We start from the raw sequence: 24,573 nt of genomic DNA on the forward strand, positions 1-24,573 counted from the left end.
TCCAAAAATGATATTTTGTGTTTGTCCATCAAGAAGGTGAATTGTAACCTTGGGTCAACTGAATTCAATGTTTCAATGTTGTTTCTTAATTTTTCTTCTGTATCATTCCATATTATGAAAATATCGTCGATGAATCGACGGAAACATATTAGTCCTTGTGTCCAAGATTCATCTTGCAGAATGTACTCACTCTCAAACTTCGCCATAAAAGTATTAGCGTATGCCGGCGCTCCTGGAAAACCCATACTAGTTCCATTCAACTGAATATAAAATGTATCATCCCATGCAAAATAGCGGTTTTGTAGATAAAATTGCAAAATTTCTAGAATAAAACTTTTTGGAGCATCTGAATCAACTTGACTCAATAAGGCCCATTCTACCGCCTCAATTCCATTGGCATGTGGTATAGACGTATATAAAGACACTACGTCAATAGTACATAGAATGCAGTTCTCTGTGATTTTGTCCTTGATGTTCTCCAGACATCTTAAAAAATCAGATGTATCCTCTATGTATGTTTCCCATTGTTGAACAAATGGCTGTAAATAGTGATCAATGAATTTCCCAAGGTTTTCAAATATCGAACCACATCCTACCACGACGGGTCTAAATGGTGGATCTGTCAGATGTTTGTGCATTTTTGGTAAAAAATAAATCCTAGGTTGTTTCGGGTAGATGTTCATCAGATATTTTTTAGTTGTAATGTTGATCCAACCTAATTCTTCCGCTTGATCCTATACTTTCTTCAAGTTTTCCATAATTTCCAAAGTGGGATCCATGTCCAATCTTCCATATGTGGTTGTATCTGTTACATGTTCCAATGCTTTTCTGTCATAGCAATCTTTATCCATAATGACCAAACCTCCTTCCTTATCGGCCTTTTGTATCTGGATATCAGTTCTACTTGCTAAATCTTTCAAAGCACTGTATTCTGCTCGACTCAAATTTTTTTGTCTTCTTTTGTAGATTATTTTCTTCAAATCTTGTTTTACAAGTATTTCGAAGGTATCCAGAGATTTGTGGGAGTTTGGAGCCATAAAAGTACTCTTGGCTTTGAAGGTTGGGATTTCTCTACTTGGTTCTTGAGGACAGATGTTTGGAAAAAAAATGTTTAATCTCAAGGTTCTCATGAATCTGAATATGGCTATATCCGTCTCCAATTCAGAAGAGTTGTACGTACTTACAAATGATGTTCCTTTGTTTAAGACCTGATTTTGAAATTTGGTTAATTTCATTTGAGAGATATTCATAACCAGATTCATTTCTGTGTTTGACTCCGTAATCCGGTTTTTGATTTCTCTTTCTCTTTTTCCTTTTCCTTTTCTTTTGCTTCTCCTTGTTTTTTGTTTAATGGTTTGCCTGTCTGCGTTGTGATTGTTTCCTCTGGTGGACGCCCTGTGAGGGTTGCCCCCTCTAAAAAAGACACATTAGGTAATGGTTCAGATGTTCCAGAAGTTGATGCTTTGGTTTGCTCAGTTGTTATGATTGAAGTTGCATGACCAGTTGGTTTTCTAGATATATCTATATCTCCATCGGAGACCACACTTTCTTCTGATGACATTTGGGTAGTACGTTTTTTGAATCTGCGTTGGGCATATACTTCTGCCCAAGTATATGCCTCGTTCAGTTTATAGTCTATTGTATCTCTCTTGAATTTTCGTAATTTGGTCTCTTGTAATTCTTTGCCATATTTATCTAGTTTAACGTTGAGTTCCTCAAGAAATGTATCCCATGGTTCTTTTTCCATCCTTTTTGTCAAATCGTTTTTTAAATTGAAAATTTCCTCCTCCAATTCGTGAATAGCTCTTGAAAGTTCTTCAACTATTAATAAAATCAAGTCCAAAGAGCATTTATTTAAGATGCTATACCACGTGTCCATGAATTGCTGGTTGTTCTGCAATCTATATAACATGGGTTTTATGGATAATCGTAATCCTCTGGGTATTCTTTTCACTCGATGATATTGAATAAGAGTTGAGGCATGTAGTCTCTGATTTAACTCTCTCCTTGTTAGATATTCTAGTTGTCGTAGCTGTTGGGCAATAGTGCCACTTTGTGCATCAAATGATTTGGTCTCTTTAATCAAGTTGTAGATTTGATCCACTTCTTCAGTAGTGTAAACTTTAATTGATGCTCTGTTTTTGGTAATGCTTGAAATGCTGTCAAAGGATATATTTAATGTGGGAGGTGCTGCCCTGGTACTGTGTTCAATAGACACCCAACAGTCTGGGTTATGAGGGGACCCCGTGCTGACCCGGAGGTCGTGTATTTCCTGCTCTGGGCTGCTTGATCTGGCCCGTATCTCCCTGCTCTCCTCCCGCTGCTACAGCTGACCTTCATCTCGCTCTGCAGCCGCTGTGCGGGGGAGAGCACTGTCACCAGGGACTACAGGCTCCAGCCTGCAACGCGGCCGGAAGCCGCCAACGCCACGAACGCGCCAGGAGGCGCTTTAAAAACACCCTCTTCCTCCGCGTCGCTGGAGGGTGCGGGAGCAGCCCGGGAGAAGCCCGGGACAAGGGCGGGACAGTCTATGACAGTCATAGGCAGGAAGAGGCTGGGCTGGGCCACATACCCTGGCCAAAATTGCGTCTGGTCCCTCGGAGTTTAAGGACATTTGTATCCGGTAAAGTGTTGACCTAAAATATTGTTATATACTTGTTTGTACCGTATCGGATACATATTCGGTTGTATTTTTTACCCCAGTATTATTATCTTAGGCCATAGGATAAACCACGCCAAGTGGCTCAAAGGAGAAATTCATATCGGGGGTAGGCCCTATTGATAATTACCTGGTGAAGATGGTAAATAAAATCAATAACGATAGGAGGGCCTCTCTGGGGAGGGGTAGTCCTCCCAATTCTACCCAAGATGCCCATATCCACTTGGAGAACCCGCCAGAGACTGCTACCCCTGAAATGGATCTTAATGGGGCAACCACGGTGGTAGCCTAGGTTCACACTGAGCCCCCAGTAGTAGACTTAAACATAGTAAGCGATGATAATGAAGAAGCACTGCCTATTACTAGACCTGTTAGAAATTGCAGGAAACAACAAAATAAAAGGGGGGGAAGTACTCTAAAAGAAGGGTAGATACCCCCTTACTAGCGCAGAACAACACAGATGAGTCTACTAAAGTACAGGACGAAAGCAATGTGGTTAGTAACACAGTAAGTCCAGATCAATTTTCTGAACTACTTCGCTCTCTGGAAGCCAAGTTTGAAGCGAAATTAGAACAGTATGTACAACCCCTAGTGCGCAAACTCGACAGTGTCACTGCCGAAGTAAAAAGGTTAGGAGGGCTGCTGTCTAAACATTTAACAATGGCTGACAGCACTAAACAGGTGGAGAAGGGCATAGGAGGGCCAGAGCAGGTAGTTAGAGGTGGGGCAGAGCAGGCAGTTAGAGTTGAAAACCAGCAGCTTTCTACCCAGCATACAACTAGAACTGACCCAGTCACATCAGCCCCTACCACTGCAGTGAGTGTAGTCACACGACCAACAACAGGGCCTGATGTCACATCTAGCAATAATCCGGTAAGGAGAAGTAAATTTATAAACCTTCCTCCGGAGTGCACCCCCTACGTAGTTGTTTTAACCAATGTTCCTGTCCATGATATGCAATTTGCCCAGACACCTGAGGAATCGCACGACTCCCTTAAAAACAAGACTGTCTCGTGGTTGAACAGGAGGTGTGGTTTCCCTATAAATTTTGCCCCTGACATCATAACAACTAGAAGGGCAAATTGGATTGGGCCCTCTAGAAAGACGTGTAACGGGGACTGTGTAATTGTAAATTTCAGACACCCACAACATGTGGCCACAGTTCTGTTAAGGGCAACCTCCATGACGTACGACGCTAACAGTATCTGTGTGCGACCTCTTGGGTTCTTTTATAATCATCTTACAAGAGTGCCCCCATATAGCGCAAGAATGAGACCATATACTCCTGTCTTGGCCCAGACGCCAGGTTCATTCCATAGACCCGGTGGGGAGAACTATTTTAATTATAGGCCTAACATTGCCACACATAACAGATTTGATGTACTCTCTAGCTTAGAACTGTGTGATTGACGAGAGGCTGGTGAGGGAACAAGAGAAGAGTCTCTCACAGGTTTGGTTTCCCCGGCACCTGATCACCTTAATTTGATTCCTCTTGCCAACCATTGTAACCCCGAAACTATGTGTAATCCTGAGGGGGAAACGGTCAAGATGTTAAGCTGGAACGTTGCTGGCTTGCGTTCCAAGAGAGAGGATTGCAACTGGTTAAATTTTGTTAGGCAACATGATATTGTGGCTCTCCAGGAGACATGGGATAGGGACTGCGACTTTTGGATGGATGGTTTCACCTCGTACTTTGTCCCTGCACTAAGATCATCAGCCGGGAGAGACAGTGGGGGACTTGTGCTATTGGTATCTGTAAATGTAAGGGGGAAAGTTAAAAGGGTAGACTGTGCCTCATATAATTTTCTTATCCTGGAACTAAACCTTACAAACAACACTAAAATAATCCTAGTGAACTGCTATAATTCGCAGCAAGGGGACTCCCCAAATGAACATTTGGTGTGGTTGACTGAATTTTTAAATAATTATAATGCAAAGCAAACCACTTTCTGCCAATATATTTTGTTGGGTGATTTTAATGTGCATTTATGTAGTCAGAATTGTCTATTAATTGATAATGACGGGCCAGACTTCACAACCCCGCAACATTTTGAGCATTCAAACAAGGGTGATGCTCTGGAGAAACTCCTGTCTAATAACGATTTGTTTGAACCAGGGTTTTTCGACAAAAGTACCCGTGTTGCCACATATATAGGTAGGGACTGTGAAACAATAATTGACTACATATTTCTTTCTTCAGGACTTTTAAAATATGTTATTTCCTATAATGCTATACCGTCTTCTTTTAGTGACCACAATCCAGTGGTAATTGAGTTGATAAATGTTTTTTCTTTTTTAAATAAAATCGTTCCGCCTCTGGCTGTAGTGGAAGTTAAAGCCAAAGACCAGGGGAGGAGGTTAAAATGGAGTAAGGTGGTCCCAGAGGACTTTTTTTAACATCATTATCGTTAAGGCTGCTCACGAATTAAACATCTGCGGAGATCCCCTCTCAAATGGGGTGGAGGTAATAACCTCTTATGAAGCTATCTGCTCCCAAGTAGCCAATGAACTTACTCCTAAAAGTCGACCAACTAATAATAAACCGGTAAAGGGCTGATTTGACCATAAATGCACCAAATCCCATAATCTCCTTAAAAAAGCTCTCCAGGAGCTACCAAGGAACAAAGCTCTGGTTGCTCAGCGTAGAAGAGAGTACACAAGAGCAGTACAGGAAAGGAAAAAAGAAATTAAACATGATGCGTGGGCTGAGCTTATGGACAAAGCAACCCTAAAAGATAGTGCAAAATTCTGGTCTATTATTAATACGCCCCTGTTTTCCAACTCTCAAAATAATGTTTGAGAAGTAAATATAGCAGAGGAGGACTGGTTGAGCCACTTTGAACAAATATATGGAAGTCATCTAGAGCTAGAAACCTTTGTGGCCCCAGTCTCAGAACCTCCTGTCATGCCAGTAAGATTTCATTTAGCGGAAGTTGTTAAAGCAATTGAAGGCTCAGCTGGACAAAAGGCACCAGGCCCTGATTGGGTTCCCTCAGACATGCACAAGGCAAACCCGTTGTACTGGGCAAATATCTTGACTAACGTCTTTAATACCTCGGCCTGTGTAGGATTCCCTAAATCTTGGTCTCGATCAACAATAATCCCAGTGTTCAAGAAGGGCCAAAGGGGAGACCCTAGATGCTATAGGCCTATATCCTTGCTGGACTCCTCCATAAAACTCATGGGGAAGGTTATTCTAGCAAGGATAACAGGGTGGGCTACTGACAATAACATACTGTCAGATGCCCAGTATGGCTTTAGAGCGGGAAGGAGCACGGAGGACCAATGTTTGAACCTACACCTAACAATAGCTAAATACACAAAGGCGGCTAGGGGCTCTATTTTTCTGGGTTTCATGGACTTGTCCACGGCTTTTGGCCTAGTCAATAGGTCAAAGCTGTGGACAATGCTCCTGGAGCTGGGCCTTGATCGGCCTCTAGTATATTTCCTGGCCGAGTTGCACAAAGACTTAAATGCCTCAATTAGGATGACGAATGAGGGGAAGTGCACATCAAGTTTTAAGTCCGGTAGAGGGGTGCGACAGGGATGCATCTTGGCCCCCATGCTGTTTACGCTGTATGTGAACTCGTTGGAGGTCAACCTGTTAACAGCGACTCCCGACATCCCACGCATGGGAGGTACACCGGTTCCGGTGCTCCTATATGCGGAGGATGCTGTTCTATTAGCAAGGACCCCGCTAGGCCTGCAAAGATTGCTGGACTCATTTGGGGATTTTATGAAAAGCCTGGATCTGGTGGTAAATAATGGCAAATCTCACGTCATGTCACTGGGTGCCTCTAAAAATAAAGTCAAGTCCTTTTACTGTGGGGGAGAAGTAATCACCAGAGTGAAGGTATTTACCTATTTGGGAGTAGTTTTTGATGATAGGGGCTCATGGTCCCCTCAGCTCTCAATAAAGGTAAATACAGTGAGAAGTTCTTCAGCCGCAGTGTTAGGTTTCGCTAAAAGGTTGGGGGGGAAACCCTATGAGGCGATTTTGGCAATCTTTAAAGCCAAGACCATATCTATCGCAAGGTATGGGGCATCAATATGGGGATTTACCAAACCCGACCTCATCCAAACTGAAGAAAACAAATTTCTACGGCCCCTCCTAGGCCTCCCGCAATCTACAGCTACCCACTCAGTTCATCTTGAATTGGGGATAGGTTACATAGCAGACATAATTAAAGTAGCCCCGATTCTGCTATGGATCAAAATCTGGCTGAATCCGAACCTTTCCCTAAATCAGAAGATCCTAAAGGACTGTATCAACCTTGACAATAGGAAAGAAATCCAGTGGTTGTCTTATATAAAAATGTTAGCCACGTACGTGGGGCGACCTAAGATCTTTTCTAATCCTGAATCTCTGTGCAAGGCTGACCTAGAGTGGGTAAAAATTAACTTTACTAAGTTAAGGGAGGCAGAGCGGGAAGCAGTAGAACTAGGTAAAACATTGGTTAGGGCCCATGTTTTGGTTACCTTGTCAGTAGCGATGCCACCTTATCTGTCCATAGTGACAAATTCTTTTCATAGATGGCTACTGACAAAATTCCGGCTCAACCAAATACACACTGTACTTTGGGATCTGGAGGGCTAGAGTACCCCTGAAGATGCCGCCCCGTGTAAATGCGACGATTTCTCTCCCCAAGATACAATGCACTTTATGATTTTTTGTCCTTTGTACCGTGATGCCAGGAAAAGGTTTATCCTTCCATTACTAAAGAAAATGAATTTTATTCAGTGTAAACCTGCTTTATTGTTTTTACAACTGTTGGAATCCCCGGTAATTATGTTTTGTGTCGCCAGCTTCCTTGCTGCGTCTGTAAGAAATAAGAGGGATAGACAGAAAGCTGCACAACAAGAAATCCAACCCTCTTAATACTATGACAATGTATTCCAATTAATTGCTTTAAATCTAGTAATGATTGTTAATGTTGTTTTAATGAATTTGTACTGTATTTTTATCCTGTATAATACATTTTTAACTAATATTTTTAATGTTTTTCGTACATGTATAGCATACTTTTATGATTTTAACTAATCGAATAAAGTGGTTTGACTTGACTTGACTACCTAAAAAATATCACTTCCACTCTATCAACTGCATCTACATCTTCAAGGTATGATATATTTACTACCCTTACCTCCACTTACAAAATGTTTAACTGGCGAAGGTCGACGTACCAGATGCACTATTATAATATGCAATTTATATCTTGCATGGAATTTAGGTGGGCGGGGTTTACTCAACTGAGGCACATGTAGTTTCCAATAGGCATGACAATCCATGCTGTCATTTGTGGTTACACTGAGCACCTCTGGGGAGAGCAAGAGAGTTCACCAACACCGCCCACACAAACATGGGCACACAATGAAAAGATCAACCCACTGGCAGCAAAGAAACACCCCGTAGTCTTCATGAAAGCTGTTCTTGCTCCCTGTGTCTGGGTCCAACAGCCTCCCCTCTCTCTTGCAGGGAATCTTACTGACTGTATTGAGAACTCTGGTGTCAAGGATGATGATCTTAGGGTTGGTCAGGACAATGCCACAAGACTGAAGTCTTAACAAAACTCCTCCTATAGGCAGGAGTCCTCAAAGCAGCACTTGGTGAAGCTGGACATTTGGTTTTTGAGCTGCATAATGCAGGTTCTCAGTATGCAGGACAATCAAAGTGCCTCTTGCGTCAGCTCTAGTTCAGGCCAAGGCAACAAAATGTACTATAATGTTCACGGTATCTCTGATTTCATTGTGATGCCAGGGGTTAAATACTACAACTAGGGGAGGTAGATGTGTCTCATTGCTTCCTCCAGCCAGTAAGGGATGGCCTGCGCTTCTGTTCTTCTTGCCCAAGCTGATCAAAGGGACTGGAAACTGATAATCAATGCATTGCTTTTCTTCAGTTAATAGCAGAGGTTGTGTACTTGGCTACTGTGTTGGTCAAGAGGGTTCTGTTATTTCTGTGTAAATCTCTGTCTGGTGTGATTGGAGCAGGGAGATTCTCTCCATGTTCAATTGATGGCGTAGTTAATCTAAACCAGACACCCAACAGTCTGGGTTATGAGGTCTGAGCATATAAAGCGAGGAGAAAACAATGCAGAGAAATGTAGAGTGGCACTGGAGACAGGTTTCTAAAGGCCCATGGGTCTACCAAGGCACTTTACCTACTTGGGGCCAGACACATATATTATACGCAGGGCCGGCTTTAGCCCTAATTGCACTTGGAGCCACAATCATTTTTGGCACACCTACACTCCTCAAATTCCCTCACTACCACCGGCCAAAAGTGCCCCTCATCTCTCCAATCATAAGTTATTGCTAAATACAGCGCCCCCTACCTCAGGTCAGCGCCCAGTGCAGCTGCACCAGTCGGACTGCTCTAGAGCCGGCCCTGAGTACGCATCTCTAGAAAAGGTCTAGAACTAATGGGCCCAGCCCTTTCAGTGCCAAACACATACAGTAGGGAACAACCTGTGACCAGTGCCCAGTTTTGACAGGGACCATAGATTTCCCAGGAAGGGTCAGTAGGCAGCTCTCCCAGCCAGGGGTGTCTGTGACATGCCTGAAACCCATGACTATCAATCATATGCCATCACCTTACATTTGTTTCCATGCCTGGACGTGGAGACCGTAGCCACCCGTGTTAGAAGGCAGTCCAGTGTGTAGAACACCCATCTCCAGAAGAGCTGACTAATGCGTTGGGTTGGAAGTTGGACCTAAAAACCTTTGGAACACTAGCCAAGTCTGGCAGGACCACCTCTGTGGGGAGACATACAGGATCAGTGTCCCTAAGATCCCGTGCAATGAGGAACACGGTGGCACAGGGACCTACATCAAGGACATGTCATTATACAGCTACTCACTGGTTTGAATTGCACGACGTGTAATGGTTCCATGATCTTTTGTCCAGTTAATAAGTAATGAGGATTTCTCGAACGAATCCATGCAATATTCAGCATAACTTAAAATCCGGAAACAATATAGATCTAGCAGTAAATTCAGCAATCCCCTCTCCTCTGTCGGTGGACAGAGCAGGAGACCGTCCTTTTGGGGGCGCCAGAACCCTGGACTATAAACCGCTTCACAGGGCACGCGAGGCTAAGTTCAGTTTTGCAGGTGCTCACTTTAAACCAAGCATCATCCATGGCTGACATTTCAAATGCATACGAGGCCGGTTCCTGGTCACGCAGCACGAAGCACCTGCAGTCTGACGCGGCCCACTCGAGAGGGAATAGAGGACGCTGGCAGAAGCCGAGGGCTTGACGACGGCGCTTCGGGCACTTATCTTAATTTCAGGAACACGCTGTGTGTGCTTGAGGCATTGCAGGCCGTTTGAAACACCCTTCAATAGCTCGAAAGACTTCATAAGAGCTCTGCAATACCGAGGTAATTAGAATGGAATATAAGGTGTGGGAAGTGAGTACATCTTTGTGACATTCCTGCCTGGCTCAGGAGCGCAGCTATCAACAGTGCAGCAGGTGCAGTGGCACCAACGCCCAGGCGCGCAATACCGAGTTAATTAAAATGTCAGTGAAGGCGTGGGTGGTGGTTACAGCTTTGTGATCTCATGCACTGCTCGGGAGCGCAGCCCTCCATAGTGCAGCAGGTGCAGTGGCACCAACGCCCAGGTGCGCAATACCGAGTTAATTAAAATGTCACTGAAGGCGTGGGTGGTGGGTACAACTTTGTGATGTGCAGAGGTCCAGTTTCTTTGCTTGCATTAGCGCATGCACCGCCCTTGCAATGCCTCTGGCCCTGCTTACCAGTGACATTATCAGTGAGGATTTGATAGGCACTTATTATATTGCAGCACGCGAGACAGTAATAGATTTAAATGTGTTTTTTGTGAATCGCACATCTTAGTTTTACGTGGGTGCGTGGTTTGTATTATCATGCTCCTCTCTAAACCCCTCCTTCGATTTTGCTTAACCCCACTCATTTAGTAGAAATTACTCTGCAGTTTCCCACGACTTCCCCTGGTCCCGCCCACATTCCCTTATAAGCTCTGCACTAATTTATGAGCTGCGGGTGATCTCCGTACAGAAACAAGAGAAGAGGTTGAAGTGGAGCTCTCCACCCATAGGTCCGTGCATTTAATTTGTAGAATTGCATTTATAGTACGTTTTGACCGAAGGTCTCATTTAGAGATGGACATTAACAGGAGAGCTGATAAAAATTGATTCACTTCATACATTCCTCCCCTCGAGAATTGGAGGTTTTCCCTCTGGTGGAGCCGATGTTCCTGGAACAGATACAGAGATAAATCCCTGAACTTCGCAGGACACCGGCAGACGGATCAGGAAAAGGTGGTGCTTCTGCCGGTCCACCTTGCTTGCCACGGACATCTTAAGGATTTTGGAGGCCCTGGGCCAATCGTATTTTTAGGAAAAGTATTGAATTCCTGATTCAATTTCAGCTCGTTCATGCAGTCTTTGGCCACAGCAGGCACAGTCGTCCAAATACTAAATGTTATTACATCAAATATTTAGGGATAGTGCTGTGTATTTTCAACATTTTAGCACAGCAGTAGCTCACTAATTATGCTACAAATAATCTCTGTGCCCCCCCCCCCCATTTCTCATATGTGAGTTCCTGTTTTGACCTTAAAAGAAAGTGTTTTGTATGGACGTTGCATGAAACAAACAACATTTCTCTGCAAAATGTCTGTAATAGTCTCTCACATATCGCACACAACAAAAATAAATTAAAGGAAACATGGTATTTAAAATAAATTGTTCAAGAATTAGTACACTCAAAAGGGCAAGACTCTCTGCAGAAAAGAGCTGGCTCTGTATGGGGCCCCCCCTGAAAGACTGGGGCCCTGGGCCATAGCCCACTTTGCTCATGCCTTAAAACGTCTCTGTGGCTTGCATCAAAGGTTAAACAGTGATTTGGAAATGTACCTTTTTTTGCAGCTCTTGGTCAAGTGAAGTTTTATTTAGCCTTCGATAAAGTAGTGTCCTGATGAACACGCACTAGTGTTCCAGAAATATACTGTCACCAGCCACTCCCCAGGGGCTGCCTACCACACTCACACCACACAAAACAGAAGGAACTGACTGCAGCTGCCATGGTGATTTGCACAGGGTATGGCAATTATATCTTCCTCAGGGTCTCCTTGGCTAAGCCAAGTAAAGCAAGGCCTCAGCTCACCTTTATTCTATGGTGTGTTTATCTTCACCACACAAAAACAAGAAGGGAAGCCACAATAGCCACGCTGTTTCCAACTCTGAAGGATCTTTTCTTTTTACACACAGATGACACGTGGGTTGTGATGGGAGACTTCAACGCCAATCAACTCAACCCATGGTCAAATAACACATTTGTGTAACTCGACAATCAAACATTGGCCATACAGCTGATCGAAAAGCAGTTTCAAAGGGTTGATAAACAGGGCAATGTCATTGCTTCTTTTCTAAACCAGGAAGGTTTGAGAACATTGAATGGAAGATTCAAATCAGACTCACCTGTGGCACGAATGCACACGCCCTGCTTCAGGATGGCTACTCTTGATTATATTTGGGTATACTTAGGACATTTTCAATTACTAAGTAAGGACCTGATTACGAGGCTCGGTGATGAGGGAGCGGGTCACCCCGCCACTCTCCTGCACTGCCGAGACTCATTGCTGGATGCCCAGCAGATTATGACTTAAAAGTGGTCTGGAGGGTGGGCAGCGTGACGGTCCTGTTGTGGTGCCTCTTTCAAAGGCATCAGAAATAGCCACCCCAATTGAAACGCCACACAGCTTCCTGCATGGTACAGACTGTAACCTCCATGCCGTGTAGGGACACAGGGGGGGGGGGACATGTTGTGCCCACTGTGTGCATCCACATGGCATGAGGCACCAGGGAACCTTGTAGGGCACTCTTTGTTTCCTCTCCATAACGGTTTTTATGACGGTAGTGCTGCAGCGCTACTCCGGAAATATTTCATAAAACCATATCACCTTTCCCTGAAGTACCAAATCATACATCTACTCATCAGTGGAGCCCATAACACTGCGAGTTTCTCACAAAACACTCACATCCTACTTCATGGATCGGTGAAATTCAAAGGTTAGCTGCTGTATCATGGCAGAGTGTCTAAATCAAAATGAAGTATTTATACTATTTACACCTGCAGTTTAAATGAGTTTTACCATGGTTCATTAACAAGACATTTTATTCAGACACACCACCTTTATGGTCAATGAATCTGCTAGTAAGAAAATTAGGCGTACGAAAATACAAGACCGGCTTAATTCTCCATTTATCTAATTTTTATTAAAAGCAAACTTTAGCATGTATGACATTTTATTCACTTTATTAATTTCTTTTATTCAAAATAACTTTAAAGAAGTATGTTTATCTCAAACTGTTATGTTCATTTTATTTCAGAACTTCAGAAATAGACATTATTATTTAGGTTTCAGAACGCAAGTATTTAGCAAAAGACGGATAGTTCCCAAAATTCATTCTCTCCTAACTTCCCTAACTAATACCCTCATCTAAAGCTCAGTTCTCTTTCAAAGAAATAAGCATTTATTCAAGAAAATCTTACATCTCAGGAAAATCAGCATTCCGACAGCATCTCGGGAAGAAATTGAAGAGAAGCATCATTTTAAGTAAAGTCAGGGGTTTTTATACACTTTTTCACTAACTTTAGCTATCTAAAAAGTAACTGTCAATATGAACTCAGATTCTGATTGGACTAATTTGGGGTGGATGAGCATCATCTCATCACTTTTGCATCCAGTTTCCGACGTGTCAGCCGAATTTTAAAGAGTTCTTTGTTTAAGAAAGTCTTTGGGCTAGGGACATCCTCAACTGACAACTCCATACAATTTTCTCACATTCTGTAACTCAAACGTTAATTCTTTTGGCAGTCATCAGGACTTCCAGGGCACATCGTCCTTGAACGTTTTTCATTTCTGCACAGGCGGCTCACATTCTATCTCAGCCAACGTTGCGCATGCGCAGTCTCCTCTCACTGTCGCAGTAGTTGAAAGCCTCCATTTTTTAGGTAGGCCTCACGGGCCAGAATGGGAACTATCATAGAAACAAACACAAAACAATGTTTAATATGAAACTATAGCCCTTCTGTTTACCTCCCCCCATACTAAGGTTTCCCTGTTAGTTATTACCTAGCAAACAAGCCACAGAAATGCAATTTATACTCACTTATCCTTCGGGTTCTGCTACAAATACATGCACAAAAAGCACATTTATGCCGTTTTTGATTAAATTAAAGCTTTGCATTAATAAACAACATGAGGACATTACTAAATTAGTCAGTTATAGCTTTCCATGCAAGCTGATTAGTATTCCCACGTGTATATGTGTGCATTCTATACTATGTTGGTTAATATTTTCACACCACATAATTAATAAAGGTTACTTGTTAGAAACGGGACCCCTGGCTGGCCAGGGCTCGCGCCAAAGTCAGTCAGGGATCACCATTCCCAAGTCAGGGCAAGGGAGTTACACACCAAGATAACCCTTGCTCACCCTCTAGGTAAAGTGACGCGAGCAGCAAGGCTAATCTCGGAGGCGATGTGTAAAGCGTTTGCACGCGCACCCAGCAACAACACCCAAGGCCCACCACAAAGGAAATTCCACACAAGGTTATATAAAAAATAGCCTATGTATTATAGCAAAACACATTAGATAAAAACATACACTTTACAATATGCCAACAGGCACGGGCAGAATTTACAGGGGATTATGTACAGGACAGGGCCACATGGACCACTGTCAGGGATATGCACTTTTGAATTAGCACTTGTTGTAATTAGCACTTTGTAGGAGTAATAATACTTGTAGGTATAACACTAGCCCATAGAACATATAATGACTGTAGCACCACAATAGTACATGTAGCACACAACCAGTAATTACTGGTAAAGGGTAGTACCTCCTACGCAACTCTAACCACCTTAGGAAAATCACGCAGGGAACCTAGGACCTTACTAGCAGGACCTATAGAAGGAAAAACAATCACCTAAGCATCAAACACATAGCAAAGGGAAAGAAGCAAAACACATGATGCATAAAAACATTCAGAGGTGCAGGAGAACACAATTGCGCAGAAATCACATTAGCAAGTAAATCACAAATTGCGCAAGGTGCACATAGGCACAACACTAGAACTGTCCCTCAGGCCAACTGGCCTCGCAAGGGTTGAAATGCCCTCAGTCCAAAATGTCAGGGCAGGCTGCGCAGGCAGCCAAGAACACAATCCTAAACGTGGCAACTGCCCACTAAGTGCTGGGCAGCTGAAAACACTGATGGGGCTAACGTCGGAGCCTCGTGGGCTCAAGAACAACAATGGGGCCAAAGCACTTGTGACCCCAAGGGCCTCGTGGTTCTAAACAAACAGAATGGCCCCCCTGAGCCTCGTGGGCTCTACGCAACACCTGTGGCGCCTGGAGCCTCTCTGGGCTCCTCAACAACGATGCTGGGTCTGAGCCTCGCAGGCTCTGAAGGACAAATGCCCCGTGCAACGGAGGAGCCCCGCTCGGGGGCTCGAAAACAAAGATATGCCCCCTGAGCCTCTCGGGGCTTCAAACAATTACACAATGACCCTTTTGTCTGAGTCCCCCCTCTGAGGACTAGGGATCAACAAATGCCACCTGGGTGGAGCCTCTCAGGGCTCAAGATAAAACAATAACGCCTGAGCCTCTCTGGCTCTTCGACACAGATGCCCCCGGACGTTGGAGTCCCTCCCTGGGGTACTCGGAGGCAGGAAATGCCCTGGTAGCCTCAGTGCTCCTAAACTACAAATGCCCCACTCACCGGCTCTCTGGCTGCCGTCTTCTTTCTGGCACGGCCCAGCGCGGGGTAGGCTCACGCCTGGGTCTTGACTCGGGTACCGGTCTCCAGGCACCACACGGGGCTCTCCCTTCCCTCAGGGGAGCCCTGCTCGAGCCGGCGCTGGCTTCCGGTTTCGCTTCTCTCGGCTTCCAAGTCAGGTCCCGGGCCGGCAGCCAATCACAGCGCGGCCTAGGAATGACGTCACGGGGTGTCCCGCAGTCCTGCCCCCGGCCTGCCTGACTTCCTGGTCGCGTGCCAGGCGGGATTTTTGGCTGTCCCGGGCTGCGGCGGTGATGCGGGGAGACACGCGAGGGGTAGGCTCCCTCTAATTCAATAATACAGCGAGGTGGGCACTCGCTTGGGGCACAAAACGGCACCAGGTCAAGTTGCAGGGTGGGCACCTGCACAAGGTCAAAATAAAGCGCTTTCAAGCGCTAGGGGGATGCTTGCAGTGCTCCCAAGTGCTACAGGGATGAGGGGAATAAAAGAAAAAGCGCTCCCAAGCGCTGGTGACAAAATAAAAGCGTTACCAGGCGCTATAAGTAAAATACAGCGCTCCCAGGCGCTATCAGCAAAATAGAGCTCCAGCAAAGTTCTGGAGGCAGGCAGGGGGGCAAGGCTGGGCCCAGAGCCAGCTCACTGGGCCTCCAGGCAGGGAGGCAGTCCAAGTGGCGGTCCTCCTGGTGCCCAACAGCAACAGCCCCCTCAGCAAAAGGATCCTGGAAGAGAACAAATTGTAAGGGGACACAGCCCCTTTTTATGTGATGTGATGTGAAAGAAATTTGTAAAGCGCAACATTTACTAAACAGTTTCTTGGCGCTAGTGTAGAAAGAACGGAGGGCACTGCCTGGGCAGGGCGAGGGAGTGCATAAAGTAATAGGGAAAGAAAGAAAAGAATAAGGAGACCGAAAAAGAAGAGATCGATTTAGTTATACGCAATGCAAAACAGGTGAGTCTTAAGGAGGGATCTGAAATGGGTGTAGGAAGAGGCATGCCTTATATCCAATGGGAAGGAGTTCCAGAGAGATGGGGCAAGGAATGAGAATCTTAGACCTCCCCATTTCTTACGCTTGACTCTCAGAATTATGAGTAGAGCCGAGTTGGCCGAGCGACGATTACGAGAGGGGACATAAGGGTGAATGAGGGAGGAGATGAAGGTAGGGCCTAGGCCGGCCAGGGATTTAAAGACGAGGCAGCCCATCCTAAATTTGCAGCGTTCAGAGACAGGGAGCCAGTGCCAAGATCTTAGTAGAGGGCGGACGTGGTGGTGCCTCGGTTGATGGAAGATGAGGCGGGCCGCCTGATTCTGGACAAGCTGCAGGCGTTTAAGTTGGTAGTCTGGGATGCCTACGTACAAGGAATTGGCGTAGTCAATCTTAGAGATGACTAACGTCAAAAGGGCAAAAGAGGGCTTTTATACATTGAATTCCTTTGCCCGGCTTCAGGGTGAGGGGAAAAAACAGTCGCAGCTGGTTTGTGAGCACTCTTGATGTGCTCAACCCCTCACTCTATTCACTGGCAGGGCTAGGGTCATTAGACGCACCACAGGGGGCGGAGCCAGCATTGTGTGGGGAAAGCCCAGCCCTATTAAGGACCCAGGTGCACCCCTCCCTCACATCACTCATGCTAATCTCTCCACTCACCACCGGGCTGACCCATCCAGACTCCTGGAGCCAGGCTCACCAGCCAGCTCCAGCCAATCACACGCCAGCACACTCACTGCACACACACACCAATGTCTAGAAGTGGTACTTCCACACTTGACACATACACGCCGCATACATCATTGCGCAGCATTCAATCTCACGAGTTCGCACATACCAAACTCGAGCCTGCACTCCCCACACATCAGGAATTAACATGGACACACACATTCCCCATGCATTCCTATGGGAGGGCAGGCCAGCCTCACTACACGCACGCACTTTACTCTGGGACAAAGGGAAAAAGTGCGCAGAGACCAAAAATCACTACCACAGATCACATACTAAAAGCAAAAAGATTAGGGGTGAACCTGCCAGAAGGGCCAATTCTAACATTACTGTTATGAGGAAATGACTTCACAAGGGTGTACACAATTTTGTTTTTCCACCTCGCTCTATCAACTCCCTCCTCTTGTGATTTTATCACCAAATAGCTCCCAAATTTTTTCTAACTTTTAACAAAACATGTTTCCAGCTCTTTAGATTAGTATGGCTTATACTTTTGTATCCTTTTCTTTGGTTTCTTTAAAGACCTTTCCTCGAAATTCCTCCATCTCTATTTCACAGTTTTCTCTTTCCCTTTCTCGTCTTTCTTGAATTGCCTTTTTTATCGATTTTCTAACAGTCCTTCTTTTTCCATATATGCAACATAATCTTATCATCAGAATCACTAATACTATGATTGTTACTGGAATTAGTATCTTACCTATAATTGAACTACCTATTTTCTTGAAACCAATGTTTAACTGCTGAAAGACTTTTACCAAGTCATTCAAGAACATCTTCAACCTCCAATGGTTCAATCTCTCTTTGAAACTCTCTAATATTTGTAATGTACTTTTCAATATTTTGACTTTTATCTGGAATATAGGTGCAACAGTGTTGTACCTTTAAAATTCCACAAACTCCTCCTTCTTTTGCTAAAATTACATCAAGAGCAAGACGATTTTGCAACCATTTCAGTATTTACCATTAAGAATCTACCTGCTGTGTCTGTTGACAAACGATCTACTATTGTTGATAATCTCCGTATTCTGTTTGCATTGAACGAAATTACCACTGCTGGTATCAGTGCTCCAAAAATATCACCTATTATTTCTATTACACTCTCTCTTTTTTACGACTTAAAGGTTTACCTATCTCATGTATTCCATTAGTACCCCTATCTACATGAAATATTTTTGGAAAGACCAGACCCACGTAGCAAGTCCCATACCAATGGTCCAGTAATCTATAGTAAGCTCTGTTTCCACAAATAAAATATATACCAGGAAAAACTGGATCTTTTCCCCCTTTAAATCCCCATCCCCCTAAAATTCTATAGGTGTCTTTACATTGATTCGCTCCCACAAAATAATTGTCATACCCAGTGTTGTCTCTTCTTATACAAAATTTCCCTAACAATGGAGTATCCATATTTATAGCTACATTCACATTTCTTTCATCAATGTTTTCACCTTCAAATGTACAATATTTGGATTTCTCATGTTTTACCTTTTCACTGCGTTTATAAGCAATACTTCTTTCTTCAACCATATCTAGGAATGCTTTTTCCTCAACTCATTGTGCATGTCAAATTATTTTTGAATGCATACTCGTGACTCAATTCCTCTATTTCCAAAAATAATTCTCCCATTACTTTGGCAGGATTCCTTCTATTCAGAGTACTATCAATCTTTAACTTAGCAAATACTTCATCTGAATTTGAATAGTGGTGTTCCAGCTTCCCTGTTTGATAAAACAGGCTTGCAATCACACTACACGTGACACCGTAGATGGTGATACGTCTCCCCTTCTGTAACAGATGCAGGTAATTTTACACAAACATAGCAGTCACTGGCCTCCATAGTCTTAACATATTCAAACAGCAATCTTGAAAATGTGTTCTTAGTAAAATCACCTATCCTGATGCATTTCTGGCCTATACACATGCTGCTTATTAGACTTTGATTCCACATTTTGTTCACGTGGACTCACATTATGTTTTGATTTCACTAATTTATCCTGGAAAGGAATGACAATTGCTAAAATTATCCATATCAGTATTAGTAATCCTGTACATATTACCCATGATACACACCATTTTCTAAAAATAGAACATTTCATTTTATGATCATTAGATATTTTTTTTTTACACAGAGATTTTTCTAACAACTTTTCTTCGTCCTTATGTCACCTATAGGCTTTTGCCTTTCACTTACAATGTTCCCCCTACATCAGGACTTCAAATCTTGTCTTTACTTTATACCTTTGATCAATTATCACTTTCCTTTGTTATTCAGTTCCTTTACTCACTTTTCCCAACTGGTTTTGGGCAATATTAGTTCTCTTGGCTACTGTTTACTTCCTCAATCGGAGGTAAAACAACATAGGACCATTCAGGTGACTTGTATTTTTGATTTGGTCTTCTCACTCTTTTCTATTCTTTTTTCCAATTACTCCTTTTGACTAGATATTTCATTTACTTGATCTTCTAGCTTTCTAGCTTTGTTGACCAGTTTAAATCTCAGTCCATCAGTCTCTTTTGGCCAATTATCTCCTTTACAAATTCTTTTTGTCTTAGGCTCCGTGGTGTTATGCTCCACTCTCCAAGCCCTTTTTCTTGAACTTTTTCTCAATGGAGTCTCATCTGCTCTGTCGTCAGTTTCACTTTCAGTCTCTTCAACAGTTTTGTTTATGATAAACTTTATAATGTCTTTTTCTTTTTCAAGATCAGTTTTCTCTTCTGACATTTCTTTCACTCTGTTAGGAACATCTCCATAGCTGATACTTGGAATCTCATCCTTATCGTGAGTTATTTCCTCTTTTCCAGTGTCAGGATTTTCGTTCCTGCTTCCAGAGCTTTCAGACTGGTCTTCAGTATTTTCTTGACCACCAGCTTTATTTTAACCTTGCTCAGTGTCCTTACTGGTGTCAGCCTCTACCAAATCTCGATCTTCAGATTGATCTTCAGATTTCGGTATTTCAACAGTTTCTCCTTCTCCTTCAGACGCAGAACTAGCCTCTGATACTTCCAGATGTCGACGTTCTTGTCGATCTTCAGTATCTAGACTTCTTTCTGGTTCACCTTCTGAGTCAGAATCAGTTGTGCTTTCACCTTCTTCGTTTGGATTCTCGGGTTCAGGCACATGGATGGTATGGCTTGCATGCACCCATCTTTTCACTCCGGCACATTTAACTGCAGTGGTGCTGACCAATATGACCTGTCTTGGTCTCTGCCAACGAGGCACCAAACAGTTTCTTCGGCGATGTACCTTTATCCGAACCCATTCTCCTGGAACTAGATCATGAGCTGGACTTTTCTCTTTCGTGTTTAATTCAGTTCCCACCTGATGGAACACAGAAGTCACCCCGTCAGACACGTTTTTGCAGTAATCCAGTATGATGTCATCATTAATTGGCATCAATTTATCAACTGGTACAAATGCTTGTATCATCACTCTTCCCATCAAAATCTCATGTGGACTCAATCCAGTCTTTTTGTCAGGGATACTTCTCAATGTCATCAAAACAAGTGGTAAGGCGTCTGGCCACTTCAGTCCTGTTGCCAAACACATTTTTGCAATCCTGTTTTTTATTGTTCCATTCACTTGTTCAACTACCCCTGAAGCCTCAGGTCTGTAAGCACAATGCAGTTTCTGACGAATGTCCAGTGCTTCACAGATCATTTGCATAAGTTCATTTTGAAAATGGGGTCCACAATCAGTTTTGATCGTTACTGGAAATCCAAATCTTGGAATTATTTCATGTAAAAGCAATTTTGCAACAGTTAGCCCGGATGTATGACGTTACAACGCATACTTTTACTCCGCATACCATTACAACGCGGTATTTACAACGCATACCGTTACAACGCATAGCGCTTTGGGGTGCTGGATAGTGGTAAGTATAATTTACTATTCTAACTCCAGTCCCCGTGGACCCTAGGGAAGGTGTTGGATAGTAAATTAAACTTACCTCTTATCCTAGAGCGCCCCCCAGCGCTATGAGTTGTAATGGTATGCGTTGTAATGCCTGCGTTGTAGTGGTAGTGCATTGTAAAAAATGCGTTGTAACAGGTGCATACCGTTAGCCCATCGTTACTCCTTGTGGGGAAAGCCTCTACCCATCGAGAAAACAAACAAATGATCACTAGAACATATCTGAGTCTGTTACAAGGTGGAAGTTCAATAAAATCCATCTGCATTCGTGTAAATGGACCTCCCTCCTGTCCTATGGTTCCCAGACTCACAATTGTTTTTCTGTTTTGATTGAATTGCTGACATACCAGGCATCTCTGGCACAGACTTTCAGCAACCATCCTGAACTTCGGATTGTACCACGTTTGTCTAAATAGACGAGCCATGGCATCCCTTCCAACATGAGCTTGACCATGATACATTCGGACCATGTTTGAAATCATGCTATCGGGCATTACTGGTCTTTCATCTTTGTAAACCCAGATTTCATCTTCCTCTCTTTGTCTGCATCCTGCTTTTAACCAAACATTTTTTTCTTCCTCATCTGCTTCTTCCTGCATTTGCCTCACTTCCTGCCAAGTCTCAACTACTGTGGTTAGCATTAAAGAACTCGCAACATGTTCCTTCTCCCTGTTCTGATTTATGGATGCAAGATTATGGCACAGTATTTTGCAATTGAGTCTACAAACCTGTTACCTCGGGTGATGTAATCATCCCCCCTTTTGTGCGCTGCACACTTCACCACAGCAATCTTGTCAGGCAATTGAATTGCATCTATTAAGATTCTCACGGATTCAGCATTACGTGTTGGTGATCCGGCAGAAGTAAAATAACCTCTTTGGGACCATAGTTGTCCATAATCATGAACAACTCCGAAACCATATTGACTATCAGTCACTATGGTAACCTTAATCTCCTTTCACAATTCACATGCTCGAATCAAAGCAATCAACTCTGCTACTTGAGAAGAACGAATTTCTTTCAGACAAGATGCTTCCAATACATCTGCCACTGTACAAACTGCATATGCTGCACTCAGAACACTTCATTTGTTCTCAGGCATGAACCATCAACAAACATTACATAATCTGATTCAGGCAATGTCTCTTCTCTGATGTCTGGTCTTGGTTTGGGACAGTTTTCAAGAACATCTAGGCATTTGTGATCAACCTCATTTTTCACTTCAGTTTCCATGGTATCAGGCAATAACGTAGAAGGATTGACATTTACACATCTAGAGATTGTCACATTTTCTGCTCACAAAATTATCTTTTTGTATTTGGTCATCCTATTGTTGGTCAGATACTGTGTTTTTGCCCTATTGAGGAGAATCTCAACAGAATGAGGTACATACACCCTCACAGGAAATCCCATCACTATTCCTTCACTTTGTTCTAGACTTACGCTTGTAGCTCCTACTGCTTTTAGACAACCTAGCAATGCCTTTGCAACTGGGTCCAAAACAGCTGAGAAATATGCAATTGGCTTTCTCAGTTTTCCAAGTCTCTGAATTAGTACTGACAATGTACATCCTTCTCGTTCACTGCAGTACAGTTCAAACTCTTTTTCATAGTCGGGCATTCCTAAAGCTGGAGCTTCACACAAGCTTGTTTTTAGCTGTTCGAATGCTTCCATCTCAGTTTTGGTCAGAACTATAGGGTCTCTGATATCTGCTCTGGTTAATCTCTGTAATGGTTTTGCTATCAGTGAAAATCCGCTGATGCACTGTCTACAGGAACCTACCATTCCCAGGAACATTCTTACTTATCTTTGGGTTTTTGGTGGCTGCATTCCTTGTATCATTTTGATTCTCTCCGCAGTGACTTGTCTGATTCCTTTGGCAATCTTAAGACCTAAGTATTGCACTTCTTTCTGACAAAATTGTAATTTAGAAGGGGACACTTTATGTCCCTCCTCTGCTAAATGATTTAACAATGCAACAGTATCTGTTACACATGCATCTTATGTCTTCGATGCTACTAGGAGATCATCAATGTACTGAACCAATACAGACTCTCCAGGCATGCTCAAACTTTCTAATGATTTCTTTAGCAACTGATTAAAGATAGATGGGCTTTCAGTGTACCCTTGAGGAATTCCGCACCATGCCAAAATACGGTCTTTGAACTGGAACACAAAAATTGGTTGGCTTACTGGGTGCAATGGAACTGTAAAGAACGCATTACACAAATCGACCATAGTGTACCATTCTGCATCATGGGGAATTTGATATAAAATCACTGCTGGATTTGGTACAATCGGACAACATGGGACAACAATTTTATTAACCTTTCTAAGGTCCTGTACAATCCTATATGTTCCATTAGGCGTTTTCAATCCCATTATCAGCGAATTACAAGGACTACCCTCTATCTCTCTCAGTATGCCTTGCTCAATCATTTTTTTTATCACCGGATGTAGGAGAGTAGGGTCTGCTATCCTATGGTCACCCCAAATTTTTGCTTTTTGCTTCACTGGTTTCTGACTTAATGTGGCTGTGGGCCTGCTAATCAGACCCACAGCCTGCTGTTCTCTCTCTAAATTACTGCCAATGCACTCTAGGTGCATTACGAATTGGAACTGGTTCACCTTATGAGCCCCTGTATAAGTGCACCCTAGGTGCCCAGGGCATAGGTGTATCCAAGGCCTACCAGGGGCTGCAGCATGTATTATGCCACCCCTGGCCTGGCCTCCATATTTGACACAACTGGCTGATCACTCAGCTGGGGTAAGTCGGTGTAACCACCTCTTACTTAGGTACAGTATGTCTGTGCCTAACCCTAAACTGGACACATATGTTCCTATCAGCCACTCCTATGGAAGGCCTCATCAATCCTGGAGGCAGAGTGCTTGGAAATATGTGAGATGGTGCTCTGGCATGAGCTGAGCCTGTCTGCAGCTGTCGGGAACAACTCCCTAAGCTGTTCCGGGATATTGCCATACCATATACTCTTAAGTGCATTATAATCCTCGCGGTTAAATGCTATCTTTGGTTTGGCTTTATCAAAACATGTCGAGTAAGGTGTCATACGAATTGGAATACTATCCCCTCGCCAATTCTGGCGACGGGGATAGCATTCCACCCTTCTAGAGGGACACGACATGTATGTAGCCTTAACCCCGGTTAAAGTTAAACAGAGCCTCAGCTTCACAAAATGGACGCTGCCACCACAGACACAAGTCTGGCCTCCTGCTGCTGACCGAAACTCGGCAGATGGTGGCCTGGACAAAGGGTTTCCTGCCTTGGGAGGTGCGAGCACCACCCCAGACAGGATTTTGTGTATTGGGTAGGACAGGGCTGAATAGAATCAGACATGCCCGGGGCACACAAGGTGTCCCCGTGCATAGGCCAGCCCAAACCGGTTCTGGGGCCTCCCAGCCCCAGTCCTGGCGCGGAGCTGGACAAAGGAAAGGGGGTGTAACCGCCCCCCTTCCTGGTTCCTCCCAGAGGAGGGACCTAG

General features: G+C 43.8%; 1 pseudogene; it reads right to left on the reverse strand.

Annotated features, from left to right (window-relative positions):
• Positions 1-19,659: 19,659 nt before the first annotated feature.
• Positions 19,660-20,923, reverse strand: LOC147683659 (uncharacterized; annotated as a pseudogene).
• Between the last annotated feature and the right edge of the window lie 3,650 nt (positions 20,924-24,573).

This window comes from Lissotriton vulgaris, chromosome 11 (genome assembly GCF_964263255.1).
Source record: "Lissotriton vulgaris chromosome 11, aLisVul1.2, whole genome shotgun sequence".
Lineage (NCBI taxonomy): Eukaryota > Metazoa > Chordata > Amphibia > Caudata > Salamandridae > Lissotriton > Lissotriton vulgaris.